This window comes from Ixodes scapularis, unplaced genomic scaffold (assembly GCF_016920785.2).
Source record: "Ixodes scapularis isolate PalLabHiFi unplaced genomic scaffold, ASM1692078v2 ptg000460l_1___fragment_5__unscaffolded, whole genome shotgun sequence".
Taxonomy (NCBI): Eukaryota; Metazoa; Arthropoda; class Arachnida; order Ixodida; family Ixodidae; genus Ixodes; species Ixodes scapularis.
In genome coordinates this window covers 278959-297060 of record NW_024609984.1, presented here as the reverse complement: position 1 = coordinate 297060, position 18102 = coordinate 278959, and the positions used below count along the sequence as shown (strand labels likewise).

At 44.6% G+C, this 18102-nt stretch overlaps 1 pseudogene; it reads right to left on the bottom strand.

Annotated features, from left to right (window-relative positions):
* Positions 1–1969: 1969 nt before the first annotated feature.
* The window catches only part of LOC115330655, a 38534-nt pseudogene continuing 22401 nt past the window's right edge, over positions 1970–18102 (bottom strand).

Genomic DNA, 18102 nt, shown 5'->3' with positions numbered 1-18102 from the left:
TAAACCACCACCTTTGGCAGAACCCTTAAGAATCCAAATTTTCTGTTTGATATATTCTTTTCGCAGGGACGATTTGGCCAGCGTTTCGAGAAATACCCTGTATATTAAAGATTTAATTAACCATACAGTTTATGTTTAAATCGCTGCTATTGCTATCCGGATTCTCGACGACATCTGCTATCATTTAGCGGAGAGATTCCGACTCGGCGAGAGATGGAAATTCCAACATCGCAACGGTGCCCGTACTGCTCTGCTAGAAGAGCCAGTCTGTTCTCCCGGCGCCGGTGGTTTCGGATGCAGTAACCACATTTTTCTTCGATCGCAGCCTGCGTTCCGCATACTGTTGTCTTTGAAGAGACAATCATTCCTATCGAGTGTCAGCGTCATTGGAAGCGTGAGAAAATTATCTTTCTTTTTTGTAAGAGGGAAAATGGACGTCATGACTGAAAGGGCTGAGCAAAAGAGAGCGCTGGGAACCGCGACGCGGCCCCACAAAACCATCCAGTCCAGTCCAGTCCAATCAACAACCGTCCAAACGACGACGACTGCATGGACAAAGGCAATATATACAAACGGATGAAAAATAAAACTCAATAATTCATTTTTGCTTCGTGTCTTCCTTTAGTACAACATGGGTAAAAGAAACGCGGCAAAAGTAACAGGTTTATTTTTATATAAGGGTTATTTATTTTTGTGGAAGGGCAAATATAGGCATAATTGATTACAATTTTCCCTTGGGTTATTGTAAATGCCACTACTTACGTTTTTAGCGATGTGTACATGTCTCTGTGGGACGCCATCTTGCAGGAAGCTGCAGTAATTTGCCTCACCCTCTAATTGAGCAGCCATCACGCATCCTGGTGCGCATGTACAAATTTGCCAGGCCGCAACTGAGCTAAAGCTTGAAAAAAAAGGGGATCACGTCAACGCGCTCGATAGGTGGACAGGTGCAGGGGTTTACTTTTGCCCTGTACTAATTTTTATTATCACACGAATTTTTGACAACATATGATTTACAGCTTACTAGAACTCGTCCTGCTCGTCAACTCATTAAAAACTGATTCAAAGATGAGATGCTTACGGGAATTTTTTAGCATGTTTTTAAAAGTGCACTTTTCATGAATAGAATACTCGTGGACTATATAGTAATGTCCAGGTGACCGCGTGGATCTGAAGATCTCTAATGCTGTATAACGAGAAAAAGAGATGAGCTATTATCGAGGTTATTGTGTGAACAAGTGGCATTTTAGCGGCTCTTCAAGTTTTGGCTTTACTCCTCACTTGGTCGGGTCGGCAGACGATTGCTGAGTATCTTATAGTAATTGTGATCGGCGATATAAATAAAAAAATGCTCATTGTCAGTTATTCTGCGAACTTACTACCAAACACCCGAAAACGGATTGTTCAGCCTTTTGTAACCGTAAATCCATCCTTGCTAGATTTTGCCTTTGGTGGCGTAACACATCCCTATTCGGCGAAATCAGCATTAAATTAACTACAGCTAGTCCAGCGGGCGTCGATGTTAAAACCTGAAACGTCGCTGTAGCTTTAGTAATGGTTCAGATTTCTTCTGGTAGGTAGCTCGGCAGGCATTGTAAGCCACTCACTCCACTGGGCTTTTTGATATTGTCTGAGAGTGTAGACTAGAAAGAAATAATGCACGATTACACATTTCTCTTTAATTCCGATTTTGAATTTGTAGCTCGGATTAATTCTTGAGATATATGTGCGCTAGTCAACATTAACTGCTGTTTAAAATATATTTTATACTTTATATAACTATACCATATTTCTATAGATGCTTTATTTGTTCTGTTGTTTCGTGTATATTTTGTTTTACTGAACGATGGGAAGCTGAATATTTGTCTTCAAATATGTCTGGAAAACTCTCTGAAGAGGATCAAAGAACACTCACGCCTGAATGTTAAAACAGATGCTTCAAGCATATTTATTGTTATAACTGGACATATCACTTGATGACCAGGTGGTGACTCAATATCTTGAAGGCTGGAGGACGTTCTTCTGATAATCACCAGGAATATTTCCTTGGGGAGAGTACTTGCAAACTACAAAACATATGGAGGAACTGGACACGGCGTAGCCACATCCAGCATGGGTTGTTGATTTCCACACCATTTGTGTGTAGTGAGCTGTATTTGAGGAAAAACCACCGCTTTGGTGATTGTAGTATTCAATTTCTTCATACCACATTCGTACTGCCTTTTCAGCTGCAAAAGAAATAGAAGGGTATATTAATGTATATATCCCAGGACTGTCGGAAAAATCAATTTATGAGGTTCCCCACATACGGTGCAAATTTTGTGGTAAATGTGCGGGTTCCAAATACATTTTATTTAGCCAGGGTGCTCCTATTTGCTGAACCTGAGGGGTTCCGTTCTCCCACGTTCAAGAATGACTTCCTAGGTTTTTTTCTAGCGCTATATAAGTGATATACTTTTATTCTTAGGCCACTGCATTCCGTGACCAAGAGAAAAAGGTCCTGGGTTGTACAGCGGCAGTTGCAAAATGTCTTAACACTTAATGCTTCCAAGGGATGTCTCATTTAACGTGAAATCTTTATAGGCTAGGTTTTCAGGTGAAAGGGAGCCTCAAAAGCGTAACTTCGAATTGACCCGCTATAATTAGCGAGGAAAATGACGTCACATGACCTAATGTCACGTGACCTATACAAAAATTCAGTTTTCTTGCTAAATGTAGCTGAAAAAACGTTACGGGCAATGATGTCACGAGACCTCAACGCGAATTTATTTTCCCGCCATGTTTAGCAGGAAAAATGATCTCGTATGACTTTATGTCACGTGATTTAGATACTAATCCAGTTTCCTCAATAAATTTAGCGGGGATATTGACATCATGTGACCTTCACACCAATTAAACTTCCACGCCAAATTTGGCGGGAAATTTACATTACGTGACACCGATTGCATATCGGTGCAGTCAAAAGGTGCAGCTGCTCCTAGTGTACAAGTTGGGATATCAAATTCTTTCACGCATACGTGAAACTCGGAGTACAACTAAATGTTTCCCTGATCTTGGTATTCCACGTTAAGTGCCGATAACTGCCAAGGCGGTTTATCAAGTACGAAAAAAATTAAGAACTTTGCATTAGAGCTTCCTTGAAAAACAAACAAAGCTTTATGATAAAAATATTTCTGAGCAGTTCTTGTTGACCTATAAAAGAACAAGAACTAAACGTTCTGCAAGACTGCTTCCCTCCGCGAAAACCACACCCGTTGTTTTTACTAAAGTCAAATTTTTACGTTTCCCAGGTATCTAGGTCTCGCGTGCTTTATCTGAAAGTTGATCAAATCCATTTTTGTGCCTTAATTTCTAAACATAAGCCCCGAAAACACTTTTTATGTTTCCTATATCAAGCATGACAAAAACACATTTGTGAAAAAAAACAAAAAAAAAAAGAAAAAGCATCCCCAAGTTGAAGCAAAAGCATAAAACATCCCCAAGTTTGAAGCAGATAAAGCATGAAAAGTCTAAAATTAAAGAACAATGCAAAACAACTAATCTTTATGAAATCGAGGGTACTTCAAACCACTTGATTAGGTAATATCGCGTTCATTTGATTTATATGTAGCACCTACTTGATACAATATATATCTGAATTTAATTTTAGACAGAATAAAGTCACCAGGAAAACAAAACTCATGAAAAAAATGCTCACTTTCAATGCCTTTGTTGTGATAATAAAAATTCAATTAAAGAATTATTCACAGCGCGAGTAACACGCCAATACAAATATGTAACTACCTATCACTCCTAGGAAAAGCCCATGAAGCTGGCTTATCTGTATATTGCGGGCCTCGTGGCTATGCACTGAACGTATAAATTGTACAAAATGCACCGAAATATTGAATAAATGCCTTCATGTGACGACCAATTTCACAATATTGAGAACAAAAGATACAATGGGTTTAAAGTCTTAAAGGGAAGATGAAGAGCTTTCAGAAAAGAAATGAGTTAATGGTTAATTCTGACGTGTTTGTGCCTGCCGAGTCCATATATCGCAACCATTTGACCCAAAATAACCCTAAACGCGAAAAAAAAAAAAAACGAAGAAACGAGAAGCGATTGCCGCAGCGGCACGCCATTGGCTAGTCACGCGTGACGCGCCACTACGTCATAAAAGGACCATCTCGATTCTCGTTTGCTTTGTCGCTTGCGGATGTAGCCGGGCGCCGGGTCTTGTGCTCTTGTAAATCGGGATCGGCTTCTGATTTTTCGGAATCTTTCGGTGGATTCGAAAGAGGAATGTGTCCAGACGACCCTCGACGGGACATAGTACGCGTTTCAGCCGTCGGCAAAGTAGGAAAATGACCTCCTGCAGTAATAAACGCAGACACGAGGAACCGCTTGCGCGGACGCGACATGGCCGGTTTCATACCTTCAGGAATGTTCTGACTGCTACTTATTGTAACCTAAAACGGTGACAATAAACGGAGTGCTATTGAAGGGACGCGTCAAGCCGGATTAGCGTGACCCTCCCCAAAACGGTCGTCAAAGGACAAGATTTCTGCACACATCGGCCTTCGTGCTTGCCAGCTGCTGGACACGTGAGCGTGCAGGGTGCATTGTTCACCAAGGCTGAAGTGGCTTGAATGGATAGTATAATTGGCTTCGGGCGACGGTGATGATGATGATTGGGGTTTTATGGCGCAAGAGCAACTAAGGCCATATTGCGCCAAACAAAGGTTTTTCCAAAGGGCTTAGAGGTGTAATCTAAAAGAACTGCAAGCTACAGCTGGTGTAAAAGGCCAGTGTTATGAAGGAACTTTAAAACTCGATCGAATGGTATAAATGGTTGATCGCCAAGCAGAAAATATGGATGAAAGGGAAGGTGATCTCGAAAGAGTTCTGGAAAACATGATCGGCGCTCCTGGTTTAAAGCTTTGCAATGCCACAGGATGTGCAAAACAGTCATAGCTTTCCCACAGTTGTCGCAAAGTTTAACATCCTCACCACAGAGCAGGTGCAAATGAGTCAAACGGGTATGACCAATTCTTAAGCGGCAAAGGAGAACCTCAACCCGACGGACTTTATGGAACGAACTCTCCCATACTCCCAGTTGGGGCTTGATATTGTGAAGCTTGTTCTCTTTTTCAAAATCCCAATCCAACTGCCATGAGTTGATAATCGATTTCTGTATGATCGGTTTCAGGTCTTGGTGTGGCAGGCCAAGAGGCAGTTTGGGGCATTCCTTTGCAGAGGCAGCAAGCAAGTCTGCCTTCTCATTGCCAGAAATGCCCACGTGGCTCGGGACCCAGCAGAATTTGATCTGGTGTCCTAGATGAAGTGCTCGGTTTAGTCGTACCCGAAGACATTGCACGAGGAGGTTTTTGCTGTCTGCTAAGGACGAAACGGCTAGAAGAACGCTCTGGGAGTCGACAAACAGAACTGCTTTCATAATATTGTTCTCTAATAAGTATTCAACAGCCATTAAAATACCGTACAATTCAGCAGTAAAAATATTTGCACAAGTGTGGAGTTGTCGAACTTTCCTGAAGGTACTGGAGTAAACCGCACACCCCACGAAGGTTGATGTTTTTGATCCGTCAGTGTAAAAGTGTGAGTAGTCCTTGTATTTCTGTTCCAATTCGGCGAACTCCCGCTGAAGAACGAGTGGAGAAGTAGCTCTCTTTCTGTACTTGGCCAGTGACCAGTCACAAGAGATTGGCAGAAGGTCCCAAGGCGCAACTCTCTCATTGCTCCTCAGCAAAGCAGCTTCACTAAAGGGGAGATGGAGCGATGTTGCCATGCTTTGCACTCTGAAACTCAGGGGCCGAACAATGCTCGGCTTGTTTTCATAGAGTCGGAACGATGTAGAAGGTTGAAGGGCGTCGAAAGTGGGATGTTGAGGATAGCTGTATATCTTGTAAGCATAACAAAGACTCAAATATTGCCTTCGTCTTTCCAAGGACATTTGATGTGTATCAGCATACAAGCTAAGTACAGGTGATGTTCGAAACGCTCCCGTGGCAAGTCTGAGCCCCAGATGATGAATGGGGTCCAACATTTTTAGGGCAGACGGACGCGCCGAACCATAAACAATTGCACCATAGTCCGGGCGGGACCGCACCAAGGAGTTATAAAGTCGCAAGAGGCACCGTTTGTCAGACCCCCAGGACGTATGCGACAGGACTTTGAGGATGTTTGATGAACGTAGGCATTTATGTTTCAAATCTTTCAAGTGTGGTATAAAAGTGAGTTTTTTATCAAATATTATTCCTAAAAATTTGTGTTCTTCCTTTACAGATATAGCAACGTCATTCAAGTGCAACACTGGATCTGGAGACAGGCCACGGCGGAGTGAAAAGGGAACACAGATTGACTTTTCGGGAGAGAACCTGAAGCCATTTTGATCAGCCCACCTGCTCATCTTATTGATAGTGAGCTGCAATTGCCGTTCACAGCTGGACAGGTTACAAGAGGAAAATGATATCTGCACATCGTCAACATACATTGAATAGGATACAGATGGTGGTATAACCATAGCCAGACTGTTAATCTTCACGGCAAAAAGTGTAACGCTTAGCACTCCACCCTGAGGGACGCCGTTCTCCTGGAGAAAGACATCCGAAAGGATGGAGCCCAAACGCACTTGGAAGGTCCAACCCGTCAAGAAACTTTGAATGCAGCGAAGCATGCGACCTCGGACACCATACGAGTACAAGTCTCGAAGGATTCCATATCTCCAAGTCGTGTCGTAAGCCTTTTGTAGGTCAAAGAAGACAGAAACGCAATGCTGGCGATGGACAAATGCTTCCCGAATAGAAGCTTCCAGGCCGACAAGGTGGTCAACCGTGGAGCGGCCCGCTCGGAAGCCGCACTGATTCCTATCAAACACACCCTCTGCCTCTAAAAAGTGGACAAGACGGCGATTAATAAGTCTCTCATAGGTTTTTTGCCCAGGCAGCTTGTCAATGCAATCGGGCGATAGCTCGTCGGTAAGGAGGGGTCTTTGCTGGGTTTCAGTAGAGGAATTATGTGTGCCATTTTCCAGCAGTCAGGAAAACAAGCAGCATCCCACAATAAATTAAAAAAGGTGAGCAAACTGTTTAAACGTTCAGGCGATAGTCTCCTTAGCATCTCGTATTGAATCTTATCCGGCCCAGCTCCAGATTCTTTTTTGACACCAAGAGCCAACTCAAGCTCACACCGTGTAAATGGCTTGTTATAAGGAACACCCTGGGCACCAGAAAAAGAAATAGCTTGTTTTTCTGCTGTTGCTCTAAACCTCTTAAAGGATTCACTGTAGTTGGCTGAGTTAGAGACTTCCTGGAAGTGTTCACTAAGAACATTTGCTTGCTCCTTAAGGGATGTTGCTGATGGAAAAAGGGGTATCCTGAAAGACCGATAGTCTCCCCTAATCTTCCTAAAACGATCCCACACTTCCTTTGATGAAACAAAACTACTCAGAGATGTGACATACTTTTTCCAAGAACTGCCCTTAGCTTGCCTTCGCACCCAGCGAGCTTTGGCTCTGCTTTTCTTGAATTCAAGCAGATTCTGTGGAGTGGGATATCGTCTAAAGATGCACCACGCCTTGTTTTGCGATTTTCGTGTTGTGGTGCAGTCATTGTTTCACCACGGCTTGCATTTTTTGGGGAGTCATCCAGAAGTCTGGGGAATGCTATGTGATGCGGAATCTATAATCGCTTCAGTAACGTACAGCGTGGCTTCTTCGGGGCTCATATTTACAAGAACAGATGAATCAATAAAAGCCTCCAAACAAAAAAGAGACCAATCAGCCTTTTCCAATTTCCACCTGGGAAGTCGTGTCGGAATAGAAGGAATTGGCATCGTGCTTTCTAAAACAATAGGGAAATGATCACTCCCAAAAGGGTTATTTAAAACCTTCCATGAAAAGCATGGAAGTAAAATTGGTGATGATATAGAAAGGTCAATAGATGTATTTGTATTTCTAAAAAGCTCTCCCGAAGAGAATATGAACCTATGGAAGGAAAATTTAACAAAATTTATGTTTACGTTTAAAAAATATATAACCTCAAATATTATCAGCAACTGTAAAAAAAAAGAAGAAAAAAAATGTTTATGCTAAGACAAGTGTCACAGTGAAAGTCCCTTTATGAACTGCATGACCACTTATTATAGGAAGCCTTCCTCTCCCAAGTGACTGGTTAGCGGAGTAGATTAAAAGAAAAAGAAATTAATCTTAGGCTACCCAAGATTGGTTTCTTTTGTTTCCCAGATTCCCCGGACCTAAATCGGTCCGGAAAATAGGGTCACTTCAACAATATAAAAAACCAACACTAAAACACTAATATAAGGCGGTTAACACAAGAAAGCCAGTGGAAACCCGCTATTTTGCTACATGATCGCGGCTTTTCTAGTACACTGCTCAGCTCTAATAACGTAATAGCTTTTTTCAAAAACAGTCAGCCTAAAAACCCTACCTAGTTACGTTTTCTCTTTGCTCGTGACTTTTAATGCGCTAAATTGCCTTCTTACGTTCAAAGATTGTCGGCAGAGCGTCGGGTTCAGGCGGGCATTCTTCAGACCCAAACCCATGCGTACATAGTTCTCATATGCGCCGTCCGGAACACGTTTTGAACAAAAAACGGTGTACTTGCTCAAATCCAGCCACCCCTTTAAAATTTTGGTGTTGGAGTGGAAACGACGGTAAGCGGGAAGAACTGCGACGAGCGCTGTTTGTGCAAGCCGGCGGCTACACATGAGTACGGCATCGTGCAACAGCATGAGTCAGTTAATTCGGTGCCACGAGAATTCTTCAAACACGTGAACAAACAAGAGAACAATCAACCCGTCAGGCGATTGAGTCAATAGCACGACCGGTCAACGGAAAAAAAAATGCAAGCGCTTTGCGGCGGTAGAACGACGACGGCTCGAAATTTGCCAGTAGAGCAGCCTTCGAGGGAAGCGCGGCCAGCCTCGGCGGGATCCCCCAGCCGGTCCTTTTGTGACGTCGGCTGGCGGGCTTTCTCCTCTCCCCCCTTCCTCTCTGCTTCGGACGGGCGTGGCTTCGGCGCTACTTTGAAGGCGCTTTTCCGGTTAACCCGCGCAGAAAATGACAAAACGAATTGGATATTCGTGATGGTTGATGACTAATAAACAGGCTCGGGCGTTTTTTCTCATATTTAAAACCGCTTCAGCTTCCCTTTAAGTTGAGCTAGTTGGTGCATGTTAAGTATAGGTGTCATCTCGAACATAAACAGGAAGGTAGAAATGATAGAAAGGGGCGAACACACCTCTGACTACCAACTAGGTTAAATTTCCTCTTTTTCGTCCTTAATCCTATGTATTCCTCTTCAGGGAGCTTTCACGGGATCGACATTATTGTAAATAAGTTCAAAGTAATTCGAACTGCGCATTCGAAATACAACTCACGGAGGCCTGAAGCACCGCATTTATTGTTTTTCTTCGTTTTGGATGCAATCGAGGTTTTCCTTACACATTATTCAGCTTTTTCTTCTATCCCAAGTGCCTCACGCATCTTGCGTGCATAGAGATTCTTGATTCGTGCAAGCACTGTTATGTTGTTGAGTACTGGTCTGTATTTACACTCAGGGCAATGACGTAGAACTGCCCTGTTGCTATGGTCTTCACAAATGCTGCGTATTCTCGTGTCCTTTCATTAATGCAGCTGCCCGTCTTGCGAATATGGCAGTTACCGAACGATAAGGGCAGTAAATGCTATAGCGACAAACTCACCCTAGTACAAACCATCGCATCCAAATATCTGGAGGAAAAGGCTTCGTGGATGGTATTGACTACCTCGCGAGCCAAAAAAGTTAAGCTACAACAAGGATGAGTTTCGGCTCTACTGTGCAAGAGCTACGAAGCAAAGGTCTTCAGCTCTGCGTATAAGATAAAGAATGTGGTTTTGTTTTTGATTGCGGAACCCAGTGAGAAAAAGCTTTTGCTGCGATGGAAATGAAAAGTTGGCAAGCGCACTTTTCAACTTTTTGGCAAAGCAACTGGCCCTGGGGGCGTCGAAAGAACATTTGGTAAAAAAGCAATCCACTAGAATTATATTTGGTACACTAAAAGTATTATTTTCATAGTGCCGCCTACTAAATTCATATTTTCAGCATATCAAGTGTATACTTCCATGCAGTACGAGAGTACTGCATGGAAGTGCACTCGTAAATACATAATTATCACATGTACTTGGGCACACTTGAATCGCATTGACATTGTATTATCAATGTAATAGGAATGAGTGCGAATGTATATTTATAGTATACATTTGTAAGTATTCTGTAAATAAATTTATGTTCACTTTAATATTATGCTAAGCCGCCTCGGTGGCTCCGAGGCGAGAGCTTTGGCCTACGGATCCCCATGTGGCGGGTTCGAATCCCAGCCGAGGCGCCCGCAATCTGACGGAGGCTTATTGCGGAGGAGGCGCCGTGTTAGCGAGCTTTCGGTTGCACGTCAAAGGATCCCAAGGTGGTCCAAATTAATCCTCAGTCCTCCGCTGAGACGTGCCAGGTGCCCGTCTTTGGTTTGGCACGTAAAACCCCCAAATTTGTAATGTTATGCTAAGTTAATTTATCGCGCACACAGTATGTATAAGAACCCCAGTAAGTCACTTGACAATTATTGAAGGTACATACTGCGGCGACAAACAGTGAATCCTGAATTTGTGCTGTTTCTTTTTGTTTTTTAGCGGGATTGATTGATTGCTTGATTTGAGTTTTATAGCGCGAGAGCTGCCAGGGCCGAAATGCGCCAAGTGCATAAACTATTGCAGAAACAAGGGTTGAAGAAACGGATCTATAGTAGCTGATTATTTTATAAGACTATGAACATGAAGCGTGTATCACATAAACATGAGTTAAGGGTATAAAAAATAACTATATCTATGAATTTTAAGATTACAAACTGACCATAATCTACAACATTTTAAGATATCTACAATGGTAGTGATATATTTTACGAATAAAAGTTATAACCGGTGTATGTAGCCAGTTATTTCAAGAAATTCTAAAACGCGTCGAAAAGGGACCAGTTGTTTATCGCCAAGAAGGAAGGCTGGGTGAAACGGGTGATGACATCTAAAAAGTTCTGGAAAACATGTCCTTCGTTGTTCATGTAGGTGCCTGCAATTCCACAAGATGTGTAATACAGTCGCTACTTTGCCGCAGTGCTAACACTGCAGATGTGTCAAGCGCGAGTGGCCAATCCTCTATCGGGATATCAAAACCTCATGAAAGCGATTTTTGTGATGGGAGCTCTCCCACACCTCCAAACAAGGTTTGATAACGTGTAGTTTATTGTCAATTTTCCTATCCCATTCTGAGTGCCATACCTTAGTAATTGCTCTTCTGAAAGCTGGCTTAAAATCTTCATATGGCAGTTTAAGGGATATTTTCGTCTTATCCTTGATAAAGGCGGCTAATTCATCTGCCCTTTCATTACCGATAATTCCTACATGGCTCGGTACCCAGCAGAGTTTAATATCGAGTCCAAGTAGGAGAGCATGGTGCAGATTTACACGCACTTGTTGTGTAAGCCAGTTTTTTGTGTCGCTAAGGAAGCAAACTGAGAGCAGGGCACTCTGGGAGTCAACAAACAAAATAGCTTTCATCACATGATTCTCTAAGATATGTGCAAGGGCCATATACCATAAAGCTCAGCAGTAAAAATACTGGACACACACTGAATCACGAGAGGTTCGACTGATTTCTTATGAAATTTGGCCAGTGGCCAGTCGCATGAAACTTTTACGGCACTCCAGAAAGGAATGCTCTCGACCCTTGTAATCATGCTATTCCCAGGGATTGTAAACTGCAGGGAGGTTGAAATACTTTGAAGCCTAAAGCTTAGGGGTCGCACAATGCTTAGCTTGTCTTCAAAAAGTTGTAAGAGAGAAGAAGTCTGTACACAGCTAAAGGCGGGATGTGCAGGGTCAGATTTAACTTTGTATCCATAACAAAGGCTAAGATATTGTCTCCTTTTCCCCAAAGAAATTTGATAAGCATCTGCATACAAGCTCATTATAGGCGAAGTTCGAAAAGCTCCTGTGGCAAGTCGAAGGCCAAGATGATGGACTGAATATAGCATTCTTAAAACAGATTCCCGTGCTGATCCATACACAATTGCACCGTAGTCCATACGGGAACGAACCAGGACATGGTATAATCGGATGAGACATCGCCTGGCAGACCCCCAAGACATGTGGGAAAGTATTTTGAGGATATTAGACGCTTGCAGGCACTTCTTCTTTAGTTCCTTGATATGGGCCAAAAACGTAAGTTTCTTGTCAAAAACAACTCCTAAATATTTGTGCTCTTGCTTTACAGGTACAGATATACTATTGAGTTGTAAACTGGGCTCAAGTGAGAGGCCACGCCGCAGTGAAAAGGGCACGCATACTGTCTTTTCAGGAGAAAATCTAAGCCCATTTTCATTGGCCCATTTACTCATTTTATTTATAGAGACCTGCAGTTGGCGCTCGCAACTTGAGAGGTTCCAGGAAGAAAAGGAAATCTGTACATCGTCTACATATAACGAATAGGAGGCAGATGGTGGTATCGCTGCAGCCACCTGTTTATCTTCACTGCAAACAGAGTAACGCTCAATACACCTCCGTGGGGGACCCCATTTTCTTTAAGAAAAACATCAGAGAGTGTGGAGACAAACCTAACCTGAAAAGTTCGGTTAATAAGAAAATCTTGTATGCAACGTTGCATTCGGCCACGGATGCCATACATGTGCAAGTCCTTGAGAATCCCAAAACGCCACGTAGTGTCGTAAGCCTTCTCTAGGTCGAAGAATATCGAACACAGTGCTGTCGATGTACAGGTCCCCTGAAAGTAAAACGGAGCGCCGGAGCGGCCACCGAACTGCATCGTCACGCTATCTAGCAGCGCCGGCTGCAACTGACAGGTGCCATCTGCGCATGCGCACGTGCCGTTCGCGGTGTCCTTCGTCTTTCTTGTTTAATCCTCGCATTATCGGTGTCTCGAGCTGCTAAATGCTGTACCGATAAACACCACTAGGTGTTCGGCTCACACGTGGAGATAACGTTGAGGGCAAGTGGGAAAGGGCGAGTGTTGTCGATGAGCGCCGCCCCTTGTGCTATCAGGCGTCGATCTTAGGAAGATCGTTGCGTCGCTCGAACCAACGATATCGTGCGAGGTGGAAGAAGAAAACGAAGGCCCGAGCGGAAGGCGCGTTCGCATGCGCAGATGTAGCCTATCAGTTCCAGCCGGCGCTGATAGAAAGCGCGCCGATGCAGTTCGGTCGCCGCTCCGGCGCTCCGTTTTACTTTGAGAAGACCTGTACAAAAGCTTCACGTATGGGAATTTTCAGGCGAACAAGATGATCGAAGGTTGAGCGACCCATTCTAAATCCGCATTTATTCGTATCTAAATTTTTTTTTCAGCCTCCAAAAAGTGCACTAGTCGCCTATTTATCAGCCTCTCGTACGTTTTCCCGAGACAACTGGTCAGCGCAATGGGACGATAACTCGTAGGCAGTGAAGAATCTTTACCGGGTTTCAGCAAGGGAATTATATGCGCACGTTTCCAGCACTGAGGAAAAACAGAAGCTCGCCACAAATGGTTAAGAAAAGTCAACATATGTCCAAGGGATTCACGGGACAAGTGCCGCAACATTTCATATTTAATTTTGTCAGGTCCAGGTGCAGATTCCTTTTTTGTTGCAAGGGCCACCTCAAGTTCACACAATGTGAAAGGCTCGATATATTCTAGAGCATCTGATTCAGACATACCAATTGGCTGCTTTTCCGCCATAGCCCTGAATTTCTGAAATTTGGCAGTGTAACTGGATGAACTAGAGACTTCTTGAAAATAATTTGCAAGACAATTTGCCTGGCCCTTTAATGTTGGCTGAGGGTAAAAGAGGTATCCTAAAAGAAAGATAATTGCCCCGAATTTTTCTCATTCGGTCCCACACCTCTTTTAAAGTAACAAAACTGTTTACTTTGGAAACATACTTCATTAACGAACTCCTCTTGGCTTGCCTTCTTGTGAAAGTATTATGAGATGCACTAAAAAGGTTGGGTCACTTCCATTTAAGAGGCAAAGGCCAGATGATAACAAAAAATCGTTCAATGACCCCACCACGGGAGTCTTGGCGGGCGCTACCCTACATGGGGTGGTGCGCATTAAAATCTCCTAAAATTAAAAAAAAGGTTGGAGAAGCTGGCTAATGAGTCCTTGAAGATCCTGCAGATGCAGTGAAATATTTGGTGGTAGGTAGATTGAGACCAGTGTAATAGGGTGGTCAAGAAGTGCACGGACTGCCACTACCTCCAGCGAGTCGTGAGAGGAACTCGAGCACAGGCTAGACCGCTCTGGACAACAACAGCCACTCCACCAGACGAGTTGCTAAATGATGCACGGTCCTTTCTGAAAACTTGAGGGCGCCGTAAAACTTTGGCATGCGTGTCCCTAAGATGAGTCTCCTGCAGACATATGGCCAAAGGTCGAAGCTCATCGAGAAAAAAATTTATGTCGTCTATTTTAGAAAAAAGGCCGCGACAATTCCACTGCATGGTACTATACTTTGGCATCTAGAAAGGAAAAATATATATATATATATATACGAAAAGACATTTAAAAGGAGATTTTAAGGTTTCAAATCTATCTTAACACGTGGCGTGTTTTGTTTTTTAGGAGGGCCTTTTGGCCTCCAAGTGGGCTCACTGGCGACAGGAAGGGAGGACTCTGATCCTGAGATGGGAGCATCCTCCTTGGACCTGGACCCACCTTCGTCCATGGGCTCATCTATTGCCGCCGGCAGCTGACCCTTGGAGGTCGACTGCTTCGGCGGCTCCCCGGGCTTCCTCTGGGGAGCAGAGGTGCGAGGGGGTAGGCCTCGGCCCTTAGGGGCCAAAGGGCCAGGTGGAGCAGGGGGGGTCAGCCCCTGCCCTGAGGTGGATCCAGAAGAGGCAGCATCCACCTTACGGTTCGAAAGCGGTGTCACTGGCATCGCTCCCGAGGACAAAGACCTCGACGGGAGGGGCAGATTGTCCGCAGACGTCTGCGTTCCAGTCGAAACCATTGACCGTACCGGTCCCCTGCGTGCGGCCTCGGCATAAGAGCCTTTGGATACAAAGGCGAAGCGCTTCTTTGCATTAGCGTATGAAATATTTACGGTAACCTTCAAGGTGAGGATTTCTTTTTCCTGTTTGCATAATGGGCAAGATCGGGAGAGCGCTGGGGGCTTACCGCTACAGTTAGCACGGTGGGGCTCGTTCTCCCACACATCAGCGACGTGCTCCTTGCTAGAACACTTGGCACAAGTGTCACTTCGTCGACAGTTTCGTGACCCATGGCCAAACTGCTGGCACTTAAAACACCGCTGAGGGTTTGGCACATAGGGGCGGACGCGGCACTGGAGATATCCTGCCTTCACAACTTCAGGAAGTGTAGTTGACTCAAATGTGAGGATGATGTGTTTGGTCTTGCGTTCAACATCATCGCGGCGAAGGGTAATACGCCGAGCAGCGATTACTCCCTGTGTAGAAAGGCCCTCTACTACTTCGGTTTCTGTACACTCGAGCAGGTCGTCTTCCCAGATCACCCCTTGAATTGTATTAAGTGTTCCATGAGGTGTGACAGTGACTTTGTAATCAGTCACGCAGTTTAGTGCTAATAGTGAATCACTTTGTTGCTTATTGTGTATCTCCACTAGGAGATCACCAGATGCCATCTTTTTTGCATTGTAGTTCTTCTCAATCACTCCTTCGAGAACTTTTGAGATGAGAAAAAAGGGCAACTTGCCAAGCGGGTTTTGATCCTCAGAGTGCATGACAAGAAACTTGGGGCACTTCGAAAATGTGTACGTTGGTTTTTCTATGCGTAGTGCTACGGTTGGGACCCTTTTCGGGGCCCGATCAAAAGGTTTTTTTGCTTGAGAACCCATATGAAGGAAAAGGGTTTTCGGAAACTGTCGCGCACCGCCCACCACCGAGCGCAACAAGGGAATAGGTAACGCTCCATAAAAAGAACGGCTTGGGTGAAGACGCTACTCTATTATTGCTGCCCAGTCTGTATAACCAAGAGTGGTTCGATCTGGACAAGGTGTCTGTCGCCACCCAAGGTTAACCTTACCGCCAAAGGAGTTGAAAAGGAAAGAAGAGAAATGAAAAGCGTGAAAAGAAGGAGAAGACAGGGAGAAAGTAGACAGGGGATAGTAGAAGTGGCGACAAGACTGAATCATCCTGGCCGGGCCTTACCAGGACTCCCGTCTACGAGAAGCGGGGGCCGAAGTGGTGTATTGCCTCACCCGGGGGGCCCCGAAAAGTTCAAACCAACCCCGGGCTCGGGTCAACCACCAGGATGCCATTTTCCCCGGACACGGGAAAGCCACGCACACCCATACGCGGGCGGGCGAACCCGCATGGCTCGGGGTCCGTGGTTACGCCACTTATCAAACACCTGCTCACACAGGCGCCCCCTACGGGGTTTTAGCGGGAAAAGGGAAGGCTTGCAGAAGTTTGGGTCTTCACTAAGTGCATCCAAATTGGTTAATTACTTGTTGATTTCAACGTTTCTTTAAAAATAGAGCAGCGAATTATAACTCATTTACAATACACCACTTTTATTACGGAACCTACTGTAACGAAACAAGTTTAATGTTTGTTTACGGCATTTCTGAAAAGTAATGACGAGCAGATCACAAAGACCCATTATATTAACACATTTGTTTTAATTTTTGCCGCATCTGCCTTCTATGGTTTGTGATCACTTTGTATCACAAAGTGATCAAAGAAGGTTTACATATTATGGGGCAGTTTTCCAGAGATTATAAACCTGGTTTCTCCGCTGCGTTCTTTTTGAACTGGCGATATTGATGGCTGGCATTACGCAACGGTGTGGACCGAGTAAAACAAAAGGCGAGGAAAGAAAGGTGGAATAAGAGGTTATAAAATGCCAATATCCGTGGAAATTAGCACAGTACAGATTAGAGCAATCATACAAGGAATGAGCGTGGTTCGTGAAGACCTTCTCAGCAGCCGTGCCCGTTACGACAGTAAAAGAGGTCTCCATTGGACGAGCCAGGTTTAGCTGCCTGGCCACTAGGCTGGTAGGCTGTTAACGCGCCTGCGAAAGTGGCCGCGAACTCGTATACAAGTGGTTCGTTCTGTTGCCTTTTTCGGAGTGATAACAGACAGGGTCCAAGCGGGTGCTCGGCATGTAGTAACGTTCAAGGGGCAACGGAAGTTCTCGCGGAGCCGACGAAGCAGCGCTGAACTTGGTCTGCGGAAATGGTGTGGGACGACAACGAGGAAGCGTCAATTCGGCTGACCCAGAGTGCAGGTCCGGTGTCGGAGGTGATGGCGGGCCCAGCTGCCTACAGACTGTGAAGTCACCTACAGCCTTTCTGGTCCTTGTTTGTGACAGACACTGACAGACGTTGGGTTCGCGACTCGGGAGCTGCGAGATGGGTAGACTATATGAATTCTACCTCGCTTCGTCTCAAGCTTTGTCGAGTTATATTCCAAAGAGTTGACTTTGATTGTGTTATGCGAAGCCTGCATTAGGAGTTCGCTGATTTCACCGCAAGTACTCCACCGGGTTTTATTTGCGATTCACAGTCGTCTGCTTGTTGTGGGACGAAACGCCTTGCGATGAGTAGGATCACAAGGCAACTTCTGTGAATTAAATTGGTTTCTTAGTTTTACACGCTGGTTACACTGGTTGTTAAGATAACTAGATTTTTTCTTCCGCTATTTTGCCGCTTGAGCACATTTATTGCTCGAAGGAGTTCAAGTGGCCCATATTAACGCGAGACATGAAAGGCATGAAGGCTGGACTAATGTATTTGGATCCTAGGAAAGTAGCTCGAAGCTATCCTTATGGCTGTCAATTTGGTTCATGAGATTAGCAGTTTCTCCGTGACCTCTTTATACTTGGTGAGCCGATCTAAATTCGCTGTTGACGGGTAGCTTTATAGATACTTTTCTTTGAATACCGAAATTGTCTGATCCACACGCCTGCAGGGCGCACCTTCGTCAGTAGGTGTTTGATGAGCGGCGTCGCTACGGTTCCCGAGAGAGCCATATGGGTTCACCCACCCAGGTCTGGCTGTGCGTGGCATTCCAGTGTCCGG